Consider the following 25296-nt stretch of genomic DNA (forward strand, 5'->3'; position numbering starts at 1 on the left):
AAGTGATTCTTCTAGGGGCTGGGAGTATGGCTTAGTGGGAGAGTGCTTGCCTAGCATGCATGAATCCCTAGGTTCAATCCCTGAAATCACATAAATAGAAAAGGCCAGAAGTAGTGCTGTAGCTCAAGTGGTAGAGTGCTAGCCTTGAGAAAGCCCAAGGACAGTACCTAGGTCTTTGGTTCAAGTCCCAGGACTGGCATAAAAAAAGTGGCTCATTGGGCTGGGAGTTTGGCCTAGTGGTTGAGTGCTTGCCTAGCATACATGAAGACCCAGGTTCTATTCCTCGGTACCACATACATAGAAAAAAACCAGAAGTGGTGCTGAGGCTCAAGTGGTAGAGCTCTGGCCTTGAGAAAGTCCAAGGAGAGTGCTCAGGCCCTGAGCTCAAGCCCAGGACTGGCAAAAAAAAGAAAAAAAAAAGTGGCTCATCCACAGTTTTTTAATGAGTCATTTCTGTGTACAAATCTGGGTGAAACTGCTAGTAGCATAGGTGCTAAAGCAGGAATTATAAGGCACTGTTCTATTGTTGCTATCATGGGTATTAAGTGATCAAGGTACCCGCTGCCCCCTAGTTCTTTACACCCTGGATTTTTAGTGTTTTTTCTAGATTTTATGTGTTTATGTAAATATCTCTGTTACTGTTAATTATATGATGAAGTATGTGTCTTGGTAAATATCTTAACTAACCAGTGCTTTCACTTGTTATACCTTATAATCTAGAGAATATCTTTGTTACAAAGAATAAGCAAATAAATAGTTTGAGACTAGCTTAATAAAAATAAAAATTAGATACAATTATTAATATAATTAGCTTTAGGAGAGGCATACAAATAAATATAGATACAATTACTAATATAAATTAAGAAAACTTTTCATAATACCATACTATTAATAACATTTATATGGAGTGATTATACCACCTTTCACTATAGAGTTATACTGCTTATACTTCAGAATGCAATAACTTTTATATTTTTTAGACTGTAAGTTTTAGTTGTCATAAACAAACTCATATACCAACTTCTGATATCAAATTAATCATGAAGTTATGATTGAAATGTATTTTTTGGAGTACTTATAATGTTAATTATTTTTGTTTTATTGTAGGTATACAGAACGTACTGTTTGAACTGTCCAGTAAGACTTTGAAGATTGAAGGTAATGTTCAGTGATATTAAATCGTGACTTTTTTCTTTTGAAATGTTTTAGTATTTGTAAGACTTTGAATTTACTTACTTTAGTTTTCTTAGCATATTAAATATCATTTTCTAAGCCTTCCTAACAGTAATCTGAAATTATAAGTAAAAAAAAAACCCTACATCATCTGAAAATATTTAAGAGTAGTCAGTGTGGTTTTACCCCTTCTTTCTTCTGAATAGGAATGTACAGTGTGTCTCCTACCTGTCCCTTTTTGTTATAAGTTTGAATCCTTCCAATTTTATACCTTTCACTTTCCTTAAACAGACTTACTCGCTTAGAGGAACAGTTAGTACATATTACCCCTCAGAAATATCTTTACAAGTTGGTAAAAGGGACAAAAATGCATTTTCAAGGGACACATGACATAGCGCTGCTAGTCAGAAGTCCAGAATTTTGGGTAAGAAGTTTATAACAGGTGTTTCTTTGGTGCGTTGTATATAAAGAGCTCATAGAGTTGAAGGAGGTGTCTTAGACAGGAGGGGGCTGTAATTATCTTGCTTCTTAGTTGCATGTTATACCTTCCAGGAAGAATAACGTGGTAGATTAAATTATTATAGAAGAGAAAATCAGAGATTGCATTGCAGGGGGATGGGAAGATGAAATTAAACCATTAGCTTTGTTAATGTTATACACTTAAGAATGTTTTACATTTCTTTACCTCAGTACATACCTAAAACATACCATTTAGTAGTGGGATATGCAAATTGTTCCAAATGTAGCAGTGGTACTTTCACCTGAATGTCAAAACTGTCAGAGAGTTTTAAATCAATCTTTATATTATTTTTTTAAATGAGGCAGCCCCAAGATTTTGGTACCAAACTCTGAAAACACTTAATTTCTGTACTTCCACAAAGCTCCTATCAACAAGGTAATGTCAAAGTTCTAATTCACCTGCTTTCTAATTTTAACCTTTTAAGGATTTTATTTTATTTGACTTAATTATGATATTTTCTACAAATTAATGATAAATGCCTTGATTAATAAAACCAAATGTCAAAGAAAATGACAACTTGATGAAAAATTAATATTCAGCAATATTTTAAGGTACAGAAGTATTAAGGATGTACTTTTAAATCTCATATTTTATCTGCTTTTTCTGAAGGTAAGTTGCCACAATTCTCTTTTTTATGTAGGTTTTCAAAGTCACATGGTTTGGATTCATTTTACTGATGAAATCTTCTTCCTTTTTTATATATTTTTATTGTAATTAATAGAAGGGTTACATTATATTCACCAGATAGAAGGTGTATTACCTCACAAAAATTGATATACTTTCTCATGTGTTGGTCCCCATTTATCTCCTTCTAGCCCCATCCCTCATCTTGTTTTCCCCCTTCCCTATCTTATTTCAAATAACCAAATATGCATATATCCAGTATATCAGATAACAAGGTAAAATACTGTAACAATATGAGATAACCAAGGGACAGCAAAAGAGATGAGAGATAACATAGTACATTAAAGACAACAGTACTCATTATATGGCTTTTGTTTCTATGTCCTGGAGGTCCTTTCATTTAGCATCATACTATATGGCTGTATGGATCTAGGTTTTGTTCTATTGTAGATCTCTGCTAGGAGAGCCCAAGGTTTCTACTGATTATGACAAATGAGGGAAACCATTGAGCCTAAGTTCCTTTGAGTCTGGCTTACTTCACTTAATATGATTTTTTCTAAGTCTTTCCATTTCTTTACAAATGGAGAGATGTTGTTCTTTCTGACAGCAGCATAGAATTCCGTTGTGTATAAATACCACACCTTGTTGATCCCCTCATCAACTGAGGGACATCTGGGTTGGTTCCATATCTTTCCTATGGTAAATAGTGCTGCAATGAACATCGTTGTGCTAGTGGATTTAGTATGTCCTTGTTTCTGGATGAGTGGGTAAATGCCAGATAGTGGAATTGCTGGGTCATAGCGGAGTTCTATATTTAGTCTTTTGAGGAACTGTCATACTGCTTTCCATAGTGGTTGAAAGAGTTTGCACTCCCATCAACAGTGTAGTAGTTATCCCTCCTGGCCGCATCTCCTCCAGCATCTGTTGTTATTAGATTTCTTGATCATGGCCATTCTCACTGGAGTGAGGTGGAGTTGTTTTGATTTGCATTTATTTTTTTTTTGTTTTTGTTTTTTTCATATATTTTTATTATAATTAGTAGAAGGATTTGTATTTATTTTATGGCCAGAGATGTCGAGCATTCTTCATGTGTCTATAGGCCATTCTTATTTCTTCTTCATAGAAGACTCTTTAAGTCTTTGGCCCATCTTTTAATGGGATGGTTGGTTCTTTGGAGATTAGTTTTGGAGTGATTCAATTATTTTAGCTGTTGATATATTTTAGATATGAGGCCTTTGTCTCTTGTTTTAATTACTAATTATAGAGAAAACATAGTCTTCATTTTATCTCTTTTACACCACGTTTTTTTTATCATTTTTTTCCAGTCCTGGGCTTGACTCAGGGCCTGAGTACTATGCTTGAACTTTCTCAAGGGTAGAGCTTTACCACTTGAGCCTCAGCACCACTTCCGGCTTTTTTCTTGTATGTGGTACTGAGGAATTGAACTCAGGTCTTCCTGCATGCTAGGCAAGCACTTTACCACAAGGTCAAACTCCCAGCTCTTTTTAAATAAAAAAGTATATTTTAGGTGGCTAACATAATGAAGTTACCATACCAAGAATTTTGTTCACAATATGTGTGTGATCATTGTGTGGCTGTTTATGTATGTGTGTGTTTGGAGTGCTTGTATCTTCCAAGAGATAAATTTTAATTTAGAAATTTTGTGTTTGCATTAATGATATATTTTACAGATAAGCTACTTTTTTAAGTGACAACTCCTTTATTCAACTACTTAAAGTAATAAAAAATTAAAAAACACTACTCTAGAAACAAAAAATGCATGTTTTCTCTGAGGTTTGGTTAACAGAACTGAATATAGATAAAAGTGTAAAATTTGTTTTTCTCTTACAAGTTATATATTAGCTCTATATAATTTAGAATGATAAATATGACTATTATTCTCCTTTTACAGTAGATCATGGTATGGAAATATTTCATGTATTTTAGTATCTTACATATACCATGATTTTAAAATATGAATGCATAAATATTCAATCAACTAGTATAGGAAAATGGTACAGGCAGAATTATAGCCCATGCTGCTTTTCTATTTTCATATTTTATAGATAAATCTGCCAAAAAATGGGAAACTGCACAAGGACCTCTTTTGTGTTGTCCTTTTGTTTTGGTTGATTGTTCAGAATAAAAAGACCCACATAACACTGTCAGTGCAGTGGACTCACTTTGACCATCTGTTCACATAACAATATAATGGTCATACCTATCCACAGAAATTTTGCCAAATAATGTTAAACCACTTTTTTCCAGATATATTGGAAATACTTTTTGGGCATACTGCTCTGCAATGTAGGGTAAATAAAATGAGTGTGGTTCAACATTTTTGTGAACGTTATATATACTTGTCTCATGGGAAAATATTCTTCAGTATATGTTTTCAACAATATTTAAAATTGGAACTGGATTCTGTTGACACTTTCCTTAGTTGGCTCACAGTTTTATTATTTTTGTGTCTTGCCTATTTCCAGGCATCTAGTCTATACTGGCAAAGCTACTGGATGAATGGAGTCCACCAACTTTACTGCTCTTCCTGTTTACATATCCGCCACAAATAATAGCTTTGTCAGCCAGTTAATTATTGCTTTTTTAATTTAAATTTTATTATCAGGGTGATGTATGGGGGTTATACTTACGTTCATAAAGTGGTGAGTATTATTTCTTGAACATTGTTATTCCTTCCCATTTTTTTCCTTCCACTTTCTCTTCCCCCACCCCCTTCCAAGTTTAAAGTTCATTTCCAACATACTGCCTTATGAATATCGTTACACTGCTTCATCCTTTGGAATTTTCTCTGCTCCATCTTAGCTGATCATTGTTCAGAGAAGTAAAAGTTCCATTATAGCACACAGCTTCAGTTACATTCTGTACTGAATTTGTTTGCATGCAAAATTATCCATTGTTGTTTATGTAACAGTAAATCTCACACACACACACACAAATACACACATTCACAAATTCACACACTTCTTTGATATTTCTTAAACAATATTCCTCTCTTACTTTATAAGCTTTAAGTATGAAATAATCTCTAAAATTCTTGTGTATGTTATTACTTTGTTCCTCCAAATGACGACAACTGACTTAATATTCCACATAATCACTACATTAAAGGAGTTGATATATGGTATCGTGAATATGATTCTTGAATTATCACACATGTGACACTGGGCTAATGTTCTTTGAAAAATCTGGATCTAACAATAAGTTAAATTTTTTAGATAATTTTTTTCCAACCAAATATTAAATATATTCTATAATGGATATAAAAGATTCACAGTTTGATTCTTATTTATAATACTATACATTCTCATTGATTATCTTCATAGATTCCTTCAAAGAGTAGTATCTGTTTTGAGATTCTATTTCATTTGACAGAATCAAGTAATTCAGACTTTCATGAATTAAGTGATTAGTGAGGCTTCTAAAATTTCTTAATATATGCCTAAATACATGTCAAATGATCAGTTTCTGAAAATAGAATTCATCCACCTTGCATCCTTTTGAAAATAGTGTTTATTAACTGAATAAAATGTGCTCATGAAACATACTAATAACTATCCTTGTCAAAAGATATACAGAAATAAAACAATGTATAGAAAATTTATGTTCCTGCCACAATGCTGCATTTATCTTTCTTCCGTGTTTACCATTCCGCCAAATATCCAAGTATTTAAATCTGTCTTTTGGTGACGTTTTTCAGTTGTTTTTGTTTTGTTTTGTTTTTTTGCCCGTCCTTGGCCTTGAACTCAGGGCCTGAGCACTGTCCTTGGGCTTTCTCAAGGCCAGAGCTCTACCACTTGAGCCTCAGCACCATTTCTGGCTTATTCTATGTTTATGTAGTACTGAGGAATCAAACCCAAGTCTTCATGCATGCTAGACAAGCACTCTACCCTTAAGCCAAACTCCCGCCCTCAGTTGTTATTTTTGTTGTTTGTTTGTTTGTTTGCTCCTTTAATGAGTGGGAAGTATATTAACATGCTTTTCTTCCTTTGAGGTGGATAGCTTACTTACCCTAGTAGTGCTCAACATATCTTTGTAATGCTAACTCCTACCTACAACTAATTAGTGACATTCAGAATTAAATATGTTAGTTGTGTGGTAGCTCCCTATTTACTAGTGATTAAGAAAGTGTTACTAATACACTTGTCAGTATTAAAAAAGAGTTGAGTAAATAAAGAGCCAGATGGTCCAGCCGAGGACTGATCAAGAGCCTAGTATGTGTGGGTTGGTCCAACAAAATGACAGAAATATCTACCAGGCTAAGTAAACTAGAGTTAAGCTTAGACTTAAAAGGAAAAAGAATTGTTTTCTAATGTGTATTCTTATGTGAGTGTGACCTACATATACAGTCTCATTAGTAACAGCAATATTTGAGAGCCATACATTTCCCCAACGCATCAAAAGTCCAGAATGTTCACATGTGTCAGAAAATTCTCTTATAATGGAATATAGTGGCATTTAAAATTAATCTCCAAGCATTTCTTATGATACAAGGAAGAAGACTGATTTTTTCCTTATCAAAATCTTTATTTCTAATAATAAAAATGCTTATTATACTTTATTATAATTATTCATCTCTCCAGTATATTGCATGACTCATAAATCATATGGGTTATATCATATCACAATGTATAACTAGATGAGGAAATTGTTAATATTCATTTAATTTATTGTAATTATTATTCTAAAATGATTGAATTGAAGACATTAGAGAGAAAATTTATTCCTTTTACTATGATTTATTGGTCTTTTCTTTCCATGTGTACATATACATATGCTGCTTTATGCTCTATTTTTATCATCCTTTTTCATCAATTTTACCTTATTTTATTCTATAATTACTTTTAGAAAAAATCCTTTTAGGTTTTTAGGAAGACAAATAAATTAATATAGTATTGACTAGGTAAACGTAAACAGAGTGTATTGTTCAGAGATTGCTTTCCACAATCACAAAAATAATGCTTGAGAAGATTAGCTAAGCATATGGCTTCCCACTTTCCTTTCTCCATCCTTTTTTACCAATTCCTGCAAATTTGGTTGAATATGAGATCCATACCAAGATCTACACAGGTGTTAAATATAACTGTGGGAAATACAACAACATACATGTTATAAAATATTATAAAACTTTTGTCATTAAAACAGTTGTTTTGATGACCCTTACATTCTGGGATTGGTTAAGCAATTTAATTGACAGTTCAAAAATCAGTGGCTTTCTTGCGGCCGGGAATTTGGCCTAGTGGTAGTGTGTCTGCCTGGCCTGCAAGAAGACCTGAGTTCAATTCCTCGGTACCATATACATAGAAAAAAGCCAGAAGTGGTGCTGTGGCTCAGGGTAGAGCTCTAGCCTTGAGGAAGTCCAAGGACAGTGCACAGGGGTTATAGTTATATTCACCAGATAGAAGGTGCATTACTTCTCACACATTGATATCCCTTCTCAGGTTTTTGTCCCCATTTCCCTCCCCTAACCTCTCCCAATCATCTTGTTTCCCTCCTTCCCTTTCCTATTTAAAATAAACAAAGAAACATGTATAAAATATAAGAGGTAACAAAGTCAGATACTGTAACAATATGAGATTAACCAAAGGACAACAAAAGAGAAGAGAAATAACAACTTGGGAATTCTTTCCTGAAGAACTTCTATGGTTTTCCCTTAAAGTTAACTGAGGAGTTATAAATAAAAATATTTTAGGAAATAAGTATAAAATGTTTCAGGTTTTGACCAATTTTTTTTTCTCCAGAAGCTTTTTTCTTTTTTTTTTTTTTTGTCGGTTGTGGGATTTGAACTCTGGGCCTGAGTGTTGCCCTTAAGCTCTTCAGCTCAAGGCTACAGCCCTGTCCGTTGAGCCACACACCACTTCTGGTTTTCTGGTAGTAAATTCAAGATAAGAATCTCACAATACAAAAATATCCGATATATCAGGTAACAAAATGAGATACTGTAACAATATGAGATAACCAAGGGACAACAAAAGAGATGAGAGATAACATAGAACCTTAAGAACAACAATCATTCATTATATGGCTTATGTTTCTATATCCTAGAGAGCCTTTCATTTAGCATCATAGTATATGGCCGTATGTATCAAGGTTTTGCTCTATTGCAAATCTCTGCTTTAACAGCTCAGCCTTTATCTGTAAAGTGTATTAATGTAATACAATCAATAGAAATGTGTGTGTATGTTCCCTTTCTTTGGACATTTGTGTGGACTGTTTTTGTCTCTGATCAGGTTGGTCATTATGTGTCCTTTTGGATATGTGTACTGTTTAGCCTTCCAGCTTGCATGCTCATTCAAAGGCATTCCAAGTCATTATGCTGGACTTAAGCCTTGTTCAGTAAAAGGCCATTTCCTCTATCAGCTGTCCACTTGGACATACATTTGTTTTATTTTCAAGAATGTTTCGCATGTATTCAATGTACACTAGATGGATTTGGCAAATTACTCACAAATAATCAGCTTTTTAAAGTTATAATTTGTGGTATGACCTCTCAAACTGTGAATTATAAGGTTTGACCCTTTGGTGTACATTTTGACACCACAGCCATTAATTATAGTTTTTAAAGGACATTTCATTTCAGTTAGAATTTGTGTTATGAAAACAGATTAAGTATTTTTCTCTTTAACTTTCAGGAATAAAGGCTAAAATGCAAATGCATAGATATTTCCATTTCTGTAAAACAAGGTATGTAGGCAGTCAAATATAATAAATCACTTTAATACATATACATCTTATATTAAAATGTATTTATGATATGGATAGCAGCACATGGTATTATATATACCTGTGGAGTATTACAATCTATGAGATAACATCAAAACCATATATATTGTCTATAATGTGGATATATGATTAAATAAGATTTTCAGGGGAGAAAGACTTTATTTCTTTTTGAATAGGATTTTCCCATTTTATTTCCATGAGCAGAGCAGTAGTAGAAGGTGTTTGAGATTAGCAATTTTGTAATAGTAGTTAGAATATCCAGAAGACTATTTAGTAGGCAAAGATTGAAGGACCCCAGGTCAGAACCATAGTGCTGCCATCTTAAAGTTTAACTCACGCTTTCGCTAACTAAGGAACTGTGGCTAGCTGGCCATAGATTAAGGGAGCCAGCAAGGAACTTGTCCACTCACACCTCAAAGCAGTGATGCTGTGAGGTGGGGGGGGAGAGAAGCTGACAGTCAGGGTTTACACAGTCTTTTTAAAGGCAAATATCACAGATTTACACCCATCAGGTGGTCGAGTGAGATAAGATAGGGATTAGGGAGCTTCCCAGGCTGGTGGAAACCAAGGGGAAGTTCTCAGGATGCCGGGTCCCATTCAACTGTCAGAGAGTAGTTTTATGGTTTGGGAAACAAATGCTATACAATGCTATACGTGCAGTCTAATTTTGACACAAAATAGGTTAGTTCCTGGAGCTTATGGACACCTGTGTGAACAATGGCTGACTAGGGCTCAGAAGTTCCTGTTTGTGCAGCCTCTGGGCCCTTGGTGATTTTTATTCTGCTTACTGATGGGGAATAATTTTGGGTCTGGGGGTAGTTATTTTTCATCTCTATACCCTGAACAGCTTACATAAACAACAAGACGGTTTCTGCTTCAGAATGGGGGCGCTTTTTTAGCTCTTCACACCAAGCTCAGGACTCACAGAGCAGAGTGCAAGCCTTGAGCTGCAGAGCTGAGGTGAGGCACTCAGGCCCTAAGTTTGGGACTCAAAAGTGGCAGGGTGCTAGCCTTGAGCTGGAGAGCTGAGGGACAGTGCCCAGGCCCTGAGTTCAAGTCCAGCAACTAAGCAAGCGAAATGCCAATAGGACATTTATACAATGCAGTAAGCCTCTGCTTGGATGGCAGAGATGATGACAGATCCTAGAGTCCCTTGAACTTGGCCACTTGAAATTAATAAGAGCCGGGAGGTCATAGAATAGTTTGTAAGCACGCCTTACTAATGCCCGTACCTCTCATAACTGGGCAGGAAATTGTGTAAAATCTGACCCTACCCCTTCCCCATGGTAGTAGTTTTTACAAGCTTAGCCCACATCCTGCTGACCAGCCTCCGCAGCTAGCCATCCTACCTCACAAACAACATGTGCTAACTCAGATAAGGGTCGCTTCCCCATCCAAAGGCCAGAGGGATACAACTCAGCACATATTTCCCGCCGGGCCCTGTCTGAGCGATTATTGGTCAAAATGTATAATTTGTTTCAAAAGGATTGGCTGCCTGCGTGCAGACCTTGCTGTAATGCTTTAAACTTATTGGCTGTAAAAGCACGGGCTCTGCTATAACGGACTGTAGGACTGTATAAAAAGTCACTCCCGAGACAGATCGGGAGTGGCTCTCAGCCACTGACCCAAACCTCACGGATCTCGAGGTCACGTGTACCTGAGAGCCTGAGCCCAAACACTGACCTGAACCTTGCGGATCTCGTGGTCAAGTGGACTTGGGAGCCTGAACATATGCCCGAATAAAATCCTCTTGCCTGTTGCATCCAGTGGTCTGTGTGTGCGTCCTTGGGTGCGGGTCTCCGCGGGTCTTTCAAGATAAAGTGTCCATGTTATCTTAATAAATATATGTAGCTGAAGGTACTAAATAAAAAGCACAATACAAAAAGGCTACCTTACATAAGCTATGAAAAATATCTAGACATGTAAACACTTCTCTGATAGTATTGGTATTTGAAATGGAGAACTATAGTGTGTTTACAATTCTATATAAAATTTTTTATAATTAATAAAAACTCTACTAACAATTTAAGATTTTTGCTTCAAAACCCCATTCTCATTCCCAGTTGTTTTTTCTAGTTGCTAAATTCACAATAGTAAATTTAAATTACTATAAAAAGGTGACTACTTAAAAACATGGGAATATTTTTCTTAAAGATGTATAATCACATCTGTAATTCTAGTATTTCTAAAATGGCTAGCTTGGTGTTCAAATATTATTTAGCTTAAAGTGTTTTTGACTATGATATGCTTATTAACAAAATATCAGTTAGACAATACCATTGTAAACAATGGATTCCTCACAGAAAGCAATAGTTCCTTTGTATGGTGGATAGTATGGTCCTACAATTTTTCTTGTGAAACATATTTCCCTTCCATGTTAGAATATACTACTTTCCAAAGTAATGTTAAACGTACAGAACTAGCTTCAGTTTTAAAATTAAGTGACTGTCTTAGCTCTAGAGCTTCAAGTGGGTCTATCAATACACTGATAGGATTTCAAAGACAGTTGCTAGTAATTATATGGATATTTCCGTTGATGTATATGTTTTGCACTCCTTATACCATAAAGAACATTACCTGGAGTTAGAATTGAATTTCAGTGTTAACCAACTCCTTTCTATGATTTGAGATTAATTACTTCTCTAAATCTATTCTCCTGTAAAGAAGTAGGGAAAATGGAAAAGAATAGAAAATAGTATAAAATTTATGGCATTATAATTAGGACTGGAGAGATATTAATGCAATCTTGATTCAATGCCTGTTCCTTAAAATGTATCAATAATTACTGATGATGTAAATTAAATGTTTACCATTACAAAAACATTAAGGCATTTCTTTTTAATTACTTTCAGTTTTCTGGCAAGTTTACTATATTTTACATTTACTTACCTCATATGCTTTTTAATAGCTACAGTTAGGAAAAGGTAGTGTTTTTCCTATACTTCATAGTATAGCCAAATACAGTTTTAAGGCAAGATATTTTTAGGCACCAAAGTAAAAGCATGAAAACTAATCCAAGTGACTTGTTTAAGAAGTTTTATACTTTAATACTTGAAATAATATTGCTGAAGGATCAATGCAGGACTTCTTAGCAGTAGATATTATTGTAACTTTATTACACTTATCACTGATTTTTTTTCTTAATGTGCAAGTTTTAAATGTATATATCTATCTAGGTTCTGCAATACAGGCAATAATTAGCCTCATAAATGAAGCTACTTGTAAAATAGAAAATGATACATCCTGTCCCAAAGAAAAAATGCCTTTATTTGGCTGCACCCACTTGTTTAATGGTGCCTCAACTGAAACAGGAGCCCTACATGCTTTGTTCTCCAAAAGCAACTTTATAGGTTTAAGTGCTGAGTATACAGTACACAATGGAACTATTAACAAGTCAGAATGAGGCTGAGGGAAAACTCATCTAGGATCCACATACCTAAATGCAATTAGTAAACAGACACTAACTCTCATTAGGCATAATTAAACCTAATATTGGCTGTAAACTGTTACTTACCTTAAAGTTCTCTGTAGAGAATGTGGAAAAGGATTAACTTAGCAGATTGAGACGTTAATTACTGCCTATTTCACATTAGAGTTACCATCAAGAAGGACAGGGGAGAAATGGAGAGACTGGAAGTGTATAAATTCATTTTATAAAAAGAAGATTTACAGTTAAAAATAATGATCTATAAGTATTGCCAAGAAAATGGAACCCTAGCTAATCAGTATTTAAAAAAATAGGATTAAATAATCACAGAGGTATACTCTGACTAACAGAACCTTCTCAGGAGATTTCATCTCAGCCGAGCAGGTGCCCCTTCATTAACAGCTTCCTTTACTATTCTAAGGTAATGCAAGATTTGAGACAGGGTGAAAAATTAGTAAAATATTTCCTTCCCTTTCTTTACCAGTCATTAATGACCCTTTGTGAAACTGATTATAATGATTTTGCAAATGTTGTTTAGTTTGTCAACAAGAAGGCACAGTACTGTTTTGTTGTTGTTATGTTCAGTCAAGATGTGGTAACTGGTCTCCTGCTACTATTTAATAATTTTCTTCTTGGGTGCAATCTAAAGAGTATGTTGTGAAGGATATAAAAATGTCAGCTAAATTTAAGATCCACTGTTAAGTTTTTATATTATACTGTTGCCCCAAGGGAGGAGATGAAGATCTAGAGATAAGAATTTAAAGAGAAAAGCAAAGTAATAACAATACAGACTTCCACTAGCCTTAGAATTTTTATTTAAAATCTTATCTGGGTGATTGTTTTTAAATTAGGCTGTTATCTAGGACTTGTTTTCCATTCCTTTCCAATAAGGCACCCTGTACTCAGTCTGAACTTTGTTATAACCTCACCAAGGTGGGCATTTAATTTTGGAAACTGAATCCCACATACATGCAGTCTTGCATGAGACTGTAGTAGTAAACCATAGTATAAATTTGTTACTAGGTGCCTATTTAGGTCTTAGTACTGTCTTGTAAGTCATGCTAAATTTGAGCAAGTATAAAGATGATACAGCAGTTATGCATGTGAAAAGAGGAGTCTAAAAAGTAGCCTGCTCCATGTGTTTGTTTTTGGAGCTTAATTTTAGAATAAGACCCCTATATCCCCCTAAACTTAAAATTAGTTTCACAGCTCATGAGATGACTAATATAACAGAAATAATTAATGGACAAAAAAAGTCTATCCTTCATTTCTCTCATTGAACAAAAATTCCCTAACTGGTTGGATGACAGAGGATGAACAAAACAGTGAGAGTGAGAGTACTTCTAGCCTCTGTTCTTGTAACAATCCTGACATTACAAAATAACCATAACAATAGCGTTCTTATTAATCAGACATATTTATACAGAATTAGTGTTGCCTTCTGCTCTATATTACCTTTAGTTTTACATGAACTTTTATTATCTGTGCATATCAAAAGAGACATGGTGAATGAACAAAGAAGCCCTGTTATGAGACAAGTATTATTTGACATTTTGGGAAGCTCTTATTATAGGGTTTCCTCTTAAGTGAGAACAACGGGAAGGTTGTCATTAGTTGCACTATTAGAATTGCTCTGGATTTTTAAAACAGAAATGGAGCCCACTTTTTTCCTTAAAGAAGATTCATCAATTAGAACAATTAGAATGATCCAAGACTTCTTACTGAGAAACTTGTCTTACCTAATCTCCTTGTTCTATCACGTGGAACAATGACTTTATAAGGCATCTCTTAAGGTAATTATTTTTCCCTTGATTTACAGAGCTAGCTAGCTAGATATATGGTTTAGTTAGTTTTTTCAAAGATAAAAATATTTTTGGATTTCTGGAAATCTTTGATTAAACTCAAATGCAGAAATCTTATAAGATCTACAATAATACTTCAAACCAGAGGCTTTTTATTTTCTTCTACTGAAAGTAACTTCTTTTGAGTCCTTCTTCCCAGGCTTATTACAGATCTGATTAGAAATTTTGGTGAAAAAGAAGTGTGATTTTGAATAATATTGAATTTCCTGTTAAAACCACTAGGACAATGTTTTCAGAGAGTGACCCATTTATAATGTTTGTTTTGTTGTTGTAGCTTGGGCTAAAATTTTATGTCCAAAGAACAAATGTAATACTGTTGAAATTCTATGCTGCTGTCAGAAAGAATGACATCTCCGCATTTGTAAGAAAATGGAAAGACTTAGAAAAAATCATATTAAGTGAAGTAAGCCAGACTCAAAGGAACATAGGCTCAATGGTTTCCCTCATTTGCCATAATCAGTAGAAACCTTGGACTCTTCTAGAAGAGATTTGCAATAGAGCAAAACCTAGATATATAAGGCCATACAGTATGACGCTAAATGAAAGGACCTCTAGGATATAGAAATAAAAGCCATGTAATGAGCGATTGTTGTCCTTAATGTACTATGTTATCTCTCATCTCTTTTGCTGTCACTTAGTTATCTCATATTGTTACAGTATTTCACTTTATTATCTGATATATTGGATATGTGCGTATTTGGTTATTTGAAATTGTATAGGAAAGGGGGGAAAACAAGATGAGGGTAGGGGTGGGAGGGAGGGAAATGGGGACCAAGACATGAGAAAGGGTATCAATGTATGTGAAGCAATGCACCTTCCATCTGGCGAATGTAATGTAACCCTTCTATTAATTACAATAAAAAATATATGGAAAAAATAAAAAAAGAAAATACTTGAGCCATTATACCTGCAAACATCTGTTCCCTGAGTAGGGAAAATAATAATTCTTTAAATGGACATAGAATTAGATCCAACTTGCGACCTGAGGTTGACTTCATATTTTACTCTCAGACTGACAGTCATAAATCTAGATTGTTGAATAAGTACAAAAGATATTACAAAACCTATTTCTCATTTGAATATTTGCCTGCTTTTATTCTTTTGAATTCCAAATAAAGTATTTATGACTATTTATACCTCTGTATTTTTTGTTAACAAGTATGGAGTTTGATAGTTAAATAAAAACAATCAAACAAATTCTCCCCTCAAGCCTGCCAAGAATGCTTTTGGTTTGTCTTGCTTTTATTTATTATTGTGGGCTTGAACTCGGCCTGGGCGTTGTCCCAGAGTTCTTCAGCTCAAGGCTACTGTACTGCCCTACCACTGAGCCAAGCCCCACTGCCCATTTTCTAGAGGTTAATTGGAGATAAGAGTCCCAGGTCCTTTTGTGCCCAAGCTGGTTTTGAACCTTGATCTTCAGATCTCAGCCTCCTTAGTAGCAGGTATTACAGACGTGAGCCACCTCACCTTCCTTTTTTGTCTTCCTTCTTTATGGTGGTACTTCCCCCACCACCACCCTGTGGACCCCACCCAAGATTGGCTTTAAGACATATGAAAGCAAGTGACAAAAACAGCACTAATGGCAACTAAAGGCTGTCTCTTGTTTCCTTCTTTTGGAGTTCATTTCATAGAATATTAGTTTTTATGTGATCATCTGTCCATACATATTGAATCTTTGCCCTCCTGTGCTTAGCCTTCTTTGATCTCTGTACCTAATTTACATTGTCGTTTTTAAAACTGTTGTTTTGGACATTCTGTATGTTTGCTTGTACATTTATAGGTACATTCTAGTTACCACAAATGAGGGAAACCATGCAGCCTATTTTTCTTTCCTTCTGGCTTACTTTGCTTAATATAATTTTTCTAAGTCTTTCCATTTCCTTACAGATGGTACAATATCAGTCTTTCTGATCCATGAGTAGAATCCCATTATATGATATATACATATATGTATATATTGTATATGCTACATTTTCTTTCTTTTTTCTTTGTGGTCCTGGGGCTTCAACTCAGGGCCTGAGCACTATCTTTGCACTTTCTCAAGGTTAGAGCTCTACCACTTGAGCGACAGCACCACTTCCAACTTTTTCTGTGTATGTGGTACCAAGGAATTGAACCCAGGGTTCGTGCATGCTAGGTGAATACACAACCACTAGGCCACACTCCTGTCCTATACCACAATTTCTTGATTCATTTATCAACTGAGGGACATCTATTTTGATTCCTTATCTTGACTATGATAAACAGTGCTACAAAAAAAATATGGTGGTGCTGATGGCTTTAGTTTAGACTTGTTTGTGGTCCATTGGATAAATGCCCAGGAGTAGGATTGCTGGATCATAGGGAAGCTTTGTTTAGTATTTTGAGGCACCTCCATACTGCTTTCCAGAGTGGTTGAACAAGTTTTCATTCCCACCAAAACTGTAACAGGGTTTTGGCCCTTCTCTGCCAGAATTTGTTATTGTTAATTTTCCTGATAATGGCCTTTCTAACTGGAATGAGGTAGAATCTTAGTGTTGTTTTAATCTGCATTTATTTTATGGTTAGAAATGTTGAACACTTCTTTATGTATCTATTAGCTATTTTTTTTTTCCATGAGAAATCTCTCTTTAGGTCTTTAGCTCATTTAATGTTTGGGTTGTGTTTTTGAGAATTTATTTTGGGACGGTTTAATTTTTTTGAGCTCTATGTACATTTTGGGTAGGAGACCCTTGTCTGATGTATAGCTAGTTAAGATATTTCCCCATTCTGTGAGCTTTCTACTTATTTTTCTAGCTAAGTCCTTTGCTAGACATAGGCTCTTTTGTTCTCTTTACCTTTTGCATCACTTTTTACTTTCTTTGTATTTGACAGAGTAAGGGAGAGGGCATAAAAGGTGGAACAAGGATGAACAGATAACAGCAGTGATACCAGACACTGCATAGAAAATGAGTTGGATATCTTACGAGTGGGTACTGGGGAGAAAGACTGGGTGATAGGGACAGAAAGGGAAGAAAAATGCCTCAAGAGGACTGGGAGCGTGGCCCAGTTCAAGCTCCAGGACTGGCAAAAAAAAAAAAAAAGTGCTGGTGGTACCTGATTCATGCAACTGCACCGCCTCTGTATATCAACTATACAAAATTTAAAAAACAATTGAAAGTAAGATTTTCTAATGTTCAATAAAAATAAAAATAAAATTACATTTCTAATTAATTATTCATCTTATAGTGCTATAAGGTAGGACAAATCTCTTATACCTTGAAATATTTAAAATTATTATTTTTTAAAAATATATTCAATTCATTTTTGATTCCTAATATTATCTGTTTGATACACATATTAATTTAGATATTAGAAAGACAAACTGGTTTTTATCTGTGGCTACTCTTTCAGTATATGAACACTTATACTTGGATATAGGACCATCCTGTTTTGGGATAAGGAGATACCTTAGTTTTGAACACTGTGATGGAAATCAAATAGTTCACCTAAAAAAACATTACTTCATGGGATCCAGAACTGTGCCCTAGTGGTAGAGTGTTTACCTAGCATGCATGAAGTCCTGGGTTCTATTCCTCAGAATCCCATATACAGAAAAAGCCAGAAGTGGTAATTTGGCTCTAGTAACAGAGCACTAGCCTTGAGCACAAGATAGAAGGTGCATTACTTCACATACATTGATATCCTTTCTCATGTCTTGGTCCCCATTTCCGTCCCCCCACCCCCACCCCTCATCTTGTTTTCCCCCCTTCCCTATCCAATTTCAAATAACCAAATACAAATATATCCAATATATCAGATAACAAAGTGAGATACTATAACAATATGAGATAACCAAGGGAAAGCAAAGGAGATGAGAGATAACATAGTACATTAAGGACAACAATCACTCATTATATGGCTTTTGTTTCTATATCCTAGAGGTCCTTTCATTTAGCATCATACTATATGGCCTTATGCATCTAGGTTTTGCTCTACTGCAAATCTCTGCTAGGAGAGCCCAAGGTTTCTACTGATTATGACAAATGAGGGAAACCATTGAGCCTAAGTTCCTTTGAGTCTGGCTTATTTCACTTAATATGATTTTTTCTAAGTCTTTCCATTTCCTAACAAATGGGGTGATGTCATTCTTTCTGATAGCAGCATCAACTGAGGGACATTTGGGTTGGTTCCATATCTTTGCTATGGTAAATAGTGCTGCAATGAACATCGTTGTGCTAGTGGATGTAATTACAACACTTTTTAGTAAAGACAAACTATTGGGAAAACTGTTTATCATCAGGGCCGGGAGTTTGGCCTACTGGTAGAGTGCTTGCCTAGCATGCACGAAGACCCGGGTTCAATTCCTCAGTACCACATACATAGAAAAAAGCCAGAAATGATGCGGAGGCTCAAGTGGTAGAGCTCTAACCTTGAGAAAGTCCGAGGACAGTGCTCAGACCCTGAGCTCAAGCCCATGACTGGCAAAAAAAAATGTTTATCATCTTTAAGTGGTTGTACAATCTTTAAGTGGTTGTACAAAGGGGTATACTGTTCAGTAAACTCAGTTATTAGTGCACCTTTATTGATGTCACTCCTTTTATCATTATCTCCAACTTCTCCCCTCAATTTTCCTCATTTCACTGACATGCATTCAATATCATGACTACATCCTCCCACTCCCTCTTCCTCTCTTCATCCTCTACCCTCCTTCATACCACATCATTCATGTGCCATTTCCTATTTCAACTATGATTTAATTTTTATAAGGAGTTATACCATGTGAATTCTCTCCTGAGAATACCATATGCTGCTTTAAAATGTTTATATGTTCTTGCATAAAACCCTATAGGTATTTATTTTATATTTATAATTAGATTTAGCTTTGATGTATGAGAAGAAGCATATGTCCGTTGTCTCTCTGGTCCTGTCATATTTCACCTAACGTAATTTATTCCAGGTCCATCCATTTCTTTGCAAATAATGTAATTTTATTTCTAATGCATGAGAAAAAATGCATTGTGTATGTATATCACACTTTCTGGATCCATTTATCCATTGAGGGGAATCTGGGCTGTTTCCATACCTTGTCTATGGTGAATAGTACAGCATGAACTTGGTTGTACAAAATGGGTTTACTGTATCCTGATTAGTATTCTTTTGTATAAATGCCCCACAGTGAAATTGCTGGATCATAGGAACTTTAGTTTACTTTTTTTTGGAGAATTTCTAAACTGCTTCTCAGAGTTGTTGAACAGTTTTACATTTTCAACAGCAGTGTATTGGGACTCCTTATCCCCTACATCTGAGCCACTGTGTGTTGTTTGTAGTATTTATGATGGCCATTGTAACTGGAGTGAGATGGAATCTCACTATTGCTCTGACGTACATTTCTTTTCTGACCAGTGATGTTGAGCAATTCTATAATTACTTCTGTGAAGTCTCTAAAAAGCTTTTTTTTTGCTTTTTTGTGCTCTTATTAATTGGATTATTGATTTTTTGTTGTTGTTTTGGCTATGAGGCTTGAACTCTGGGCCTAGGCACTGTCCCTGAGCTTTTTACCTCAAGGCTAGCACTTTATCACTTGAGCCACAGTGCCACTTCCAGTGTCCTAGTGGTTAATTGGAGATAAGAGTCTCAAGGACTTTCATGCTCTGACTGTCTTTGAACTGTGATCCTCAGATCTTAACCTCGTGAATAGCTAGGATTACAGGTGTGAACCACTGGCACTCAACTAAGTTGTTGATTTTTTAGAGGTTTGGTTTTTTGAGCTATTTGTATATTCTGTACAGTAGACCATTGTCTGATATGTTGCTGCCCAAGATTTTTCCCCATCCTGTGGGATATCTTTTTAGTTAGTTAATTGCTCTCTGCCATGCAGAAACTTATTACTTCTTTACAGTATCGTTTGTCACTTCTCTCTTTGATTTCCTGAGCCTCTGGAACATTTCTTAGTAAAGTTTCTGACTATGCTGGGAAGTTGTAATATTTCTCTTACTCATTCCAGTAGTAGTTTCATTGTTTCATATCTTATATTGAGGTAGTTGACACTCTTTAATAAAAAACCTTATCATCAATATTAAGTGGAGCACAGCACCAGTGACTCATGTCTGTAATCTTAGCTACTCAGGAAGCTGAGATCTGAGGATCACAGTTCAAAGCCAGCCAGTGATAAGAAAGTTCCTTGACCCTTTTATCTCCAATTATCCTTGAGCTAAAGAGCTCAGGGACAATACCCAAGTCCAGAGTGAAAACTGCACAACTGACCAAAAAATAAAAAATTGAATATCTTAATAAATTATGTATTCTTATTTCTGTATTTAAAGATGTTTAATTATACATGCAGAATAGAAATGCAAGGCTCAATTGCCCAAATGGCGACAAATTTTTCTAGGATCTTTCCTGAAAAATAAATATGTATTTTACATATATTCCCTGTCAGTAATTGGTAATAAGAGCTTTTCCTAATATTTTTTGTGTGATGATGGCCCTCTGGTGCTAGTGATCCATATGCATCTAATTCATATAAAAGAATAAATTTTATGTTTGTTATTATTTCTGAATCCAAAACCTACTATATTTTATGCTTTTAAATAGGTTTGGGGCATAGGAAAGATCTTAATATTTGTTACCCTTGTGTCTGTATTAGTGTATGTGGGTAGATAACCATCCTATTTTCATTTTTAATTTAGACAAAAGCTATTCATTGAACTTACCCCATGTTTGAAGCTTACTAATTTCATTTGTCACACACATATAAATGCAAACAATAACACTATATAGAAAGTCAGAATTGATGCTGGTAATCTTTGCATTTTGTCTTTGCTATTTTTTATTTGTTTGCCTTAGTTAATATAATATATGTATATATCCTTTTTTGATAATTTTTTAGCAAATATTTTCAGTGTGAACTCAGCCTGGATTTTTACCCCAAGATCTTCCACTATTCCACTGTTATATGTCTTTCTCTCTCTCTCTTTTTCTTTTTTCATTGGATGGGTCTTTCCATTGCAGTCTTTTTTTTTTCATATTGTTTTAATTTTATTGTTTAAAAAGACCATGTGATATTGCCTATTCTCATTTCTCCCATCCTTTCAGTCTGGTTTTTATTTATTTTTGTTAATATTTTATCTGGTTAATATTTTAAGAGTATTTTCTGTTTGAGAAATAATTCAATTTTTCCATTTATTTTTCATTGGCATTAGTTCCATTAGAGGAAGTGAGCAATGAAGTCAGTTTTTTCCCATATATTTTTATTGTAATTAATATAAGTGTTACATTATATTTACCAGATAGAGGGTGCATTACTTCACATACATTGATACCCTTTCTCATGTCTTGGTCCCCATTTACCTCCCCCCACCCCACCACTCATCTTGTTTTCCCCCCTTCCCTACCCTATTTTAAATAATCAAATACACATATATCCAGTATATCAGATAACAAAATGAAATACTGTAACAATACGAGATAACCAAGGGACTGAAAAAGAGATGAGAGATAACAGTACATTAAGGACAACAATCACTCGTTCTATGGCTTTTGTTTCTATATCCTGAAGGTCCTTTTGTTTAGCTTCATACTATATGGCCTTATGGATCTAGGTTTTGTTCTATTGTAAATCTCTGCTAGGAGAGCCCAAGGTTTCTACTGATTATGAAAAATGAGGGAACCCATTGAGCCTATGTTCCTTTGAGTCTGGCTTATTTCACTTAATATGATTTTTTTCTAAGTCTTTCCATTTCCTAACAAATGGGGGGATGTTGTTCTTTCTGACAGCAGCATAAAATTCCATTGTGTATAAATACCACATCTTGTTGATTCACTCACCTACTGAGGAGCATCTAGGTTGGGTCCATATCTTTGCAATGATAAATAGTACTGCAATGAATATTGTTGTTCTAGTGGATTTACTATGTCCTTATTTCTGGATGAGTGGGTAAATGCCAAGTAGTGGAATTGCTAGGTCATAGGGGAGTTCTATGTTTAGTCTTTTGAGGAACTGCCATACTGCTTTCCATAGTGGTTGAAAGAGTTTACACTCCCACCAACAGTGTAGTAGTGATCCCTCCTGGCCACATCTCCTCCAGCATCTGTTGTTATTAGATTTCTTGATCCTGGCCATTCTAACTGGAGTGAGGTAGAATCCTGGAGTTGTTTTGATATGTATTTCTTTTATGGCCAGAGATGTTGAGCATTTCTTCATGTGTCTATAGACCATTCTTATTTCTTCTTCAGAGAAGATTCTCTTTAAGTCTTTGTCCTATCCTTTAATGGGATGGTTCTTTCTTTGGAGGAAATCAGTTTTTTTTTAATGAAATACTAGAAAAATGATAGCTGAAGGACTCAGAGAATGGGGTATTTTAATTGTTTATATTTTCAAGTCTTGGTAACCTATGTAAGAGTTATTGCGTTTACCTGTATAAGTGCAATAACATTGCTGATTAATTTAGGTGCTTTGGGTTTTTTTGTTGTTGTTTGTGTCTTCTAAGTAGCTACTGTTTTAAACTTCAGAAGGATAAAATTTGTGTTTAAAGAAATTGTAGGGGCTGGGAATTTTGTCTAGTGATAGAGTGTTTACCTAGCATGCATGAAGACCCAGGTTCCATTCCTCGGTATCACATACATTGAAAAAAGTCAAAAGTGGTGCTGAGGCTCAAGTGGTAGAGTCTTGATAAAGTCCAAAGACATTGCTCAGGCTCTGAGCTCAAGCCCAGGACTGGCAAAAAAAATGTGTTTTAAAATCTAAAAGATGCAGACAGCATTTTTCTTTGAGTAAAAACTTTCTCCTAATCAGTTGCCAGTATAAATGCCATATTTCGCTAAGGAGGTACCAGCAGATTAAAAAGGTTTGTATTTTGTTATATTTGTTCATGTGGGTGGTTGATAAAATAGTATGAACAATTATTAATGTCATGCAATGTAAGTCACAGAAACTAAGAGATCACTAGACTTGAAAATAATTATTACACAATAAATTTTATAGAGCAAAAAATCATTACTGGATTTTTATCTGTAGAACAGAAGATCTGCCAGTGTAATTATTCAACATAGAGTTATGGTAAAAATTCCTAAAAGGTTCCTTGCAAACAGAATTTTACAGAGTAAATATCATTATAGCTTTAAGGAAAATTCACTTCTGATATACTGCATATTAGAAAGCAGATATTTTTGTGGAGGCTCAAAGAGAGATGAAACCATTTTTAGTACAATGTGTGGGGAGTGCCATGGGTGGCTCTCCAATAATAGCTGTGTATGTTGTGTTCTTTTCACTTTTTTTCATTAACAAATTTGGTATCCAATTGATAGGTGCTAGAATAGAAAATTTAATTTTTAGAAAGAATAATTACAGTACTCTATCCACCTCAGATATCGGTTTATAAAGCTGACCTCCATTTCAGCTTGGAGGACAAGCTCTACACATAAAAGGCTACTTGGAAACACTTGTGACTCATCAGGTATAAGTTGAATTAGTGACCTTTGTGGGTTCCTATTTCTCTATAGTGAATGATATTATCTTCTTCATAACACTTAAAGTGCGTGGTTGTCACAGTGACCAGGAAGCTCTGCCGAATTAATGGATAAAGGTAAGAGATGACATTTAGTCTTGCACAATATAAGGATGGTTAGTAAGGAGACTTGACAAGCCTGCTAGCCCAGGAGTATTCTTATAGAGAAATGCTATGAGAATAGTCACATAAGAAAATTTTCATAAGAATTCACAACCAGAATTACATTTAAATCATAATATGGTACTCCTGTAATCATATTAATTTGGGATACTTACGTTTATTAGATAATATTTACCTTAAGTGTAATATGCACACATGTATCACATTTTGCATTCCATTCTCTTTTAATTCACTGAGACTCATCAAATCTTATCTTATCCAAATTCATTTCTTTTCTGCTATTTGGTGGGAAAGCATTGATAGGGTGCTAGAGTCTGAAATCTCCTGTTAATTTCAAAGCATTTATTTTGTGCCTGAGGCTTGAGAAGCAGTTTCAGTGATGAGGTAGAAGAGAAACAATCTGAAGTTTATCTTTAGTAATGGTTTCGTTACCTTTTAACCTAAAGATAGCCCAAACTTTTATCATGTGGATTTGGTACCAAAAAAATCTTTTTTTTTTTTTCATGAGAATATTGTGTGTCCTTAGGCCAATAGTCCACACATTGAGCAAGACTGCCACCTTTGCCCTTTTGTTTCTATGACAATGAGGGAAATGAAACAAAACTTATAATGAACTCACTCTAATCTGCCTCTGTACACTTATGAGTAACTATGTGGTATTATGTCAAAATGAACATGGTTTGTGAGATGACACTGAAACACTTTATTCTTCCTTTCAAAGTGAGTTAGTCACCTCTAGGCTACAAGATGATAATCTGGCCTATCTCTTCCATGTTGTTGGTTAAGGTAATCGCAAGTCAAGAAGCTTTCATAATCTGGTGGAATGCCCAAGTTATCATGGTATATAAAGATAATCAAGATATTTTGCTTGTCAGAAAACTTCTAGAATATTGTATTGTTACAATGCTTTCAAAGAGTATAGCTGCAGGTGACAAACCTACACACTGTACTATAATTTTCATAATGTTCATCTACTTCAGCCTGAAATGATTGCACCAATTAAATATTGTCCATTGTTCTTAGTTGAGGGGGAAAGGTTAATTTATAGAAAAGCTTCCCTAGTTATTTCATAGTATCTTCTTAGTTGAGGTCTGTTTCTTCCTATGTCTAGAATCCCTGCGACATTCTTTGATAATCTTAAGACCTCACTGGAAATTTTCTGCTCCTTTAATGTTGTTTTATGGGTTGTTGCCTTGTATATTTGCCCTGCAATTTGAGTGGAAGGACCTGAATTTAACTCCATTTCCTACTTTGCCTATTATTTCAGTAACAATTATAGAATTCTTTGAATTATCAATTGGATATTTTTATGAGAGGTGACATATTTGCAATCATCTCTTCCTATGAACTGAGTATGAA

The 25296-nt window shown here is 34.9% G+C and overlaps 1 protein-coding gene across 2 annotated transcripts in view; it reads left to right on the top strand.

The window, feature by feature from the left end:
* Zbtb20 (zinc finger and BTB domain containing 20) overlaps positions 1-25296 on the top strand; it is a 703280-nt gene that overhangs the window by 114023 nt on the left and 563961 nt on the right. For both annotated transcript variants that reach the window (XM_090346050.1, XM_090346059.1), the window contains one exon: positions 1108-1158. The gene's annotated coding sequence lies outside the window, so the exon portion shown is untranslated. The remainder of the gene's footprint in view (positions 1-1107; positions 1159-25296) is intronic.

The sequence above is a fragment of the Megascapheus bottae genome, chromosome 1, assembly GCF_031878675.1.
Source record: "Megascapheus bottae isolate mThoBot1 chromosome 1, mThoBot2.hap1, whole genome shotgun sequence".
Lineage (NCBI taxonomy): Eukaryota > Metazoa > Chordata > Mammalia > Rodentia > Geomyidae > Megascapheus > Megascapheus bottae.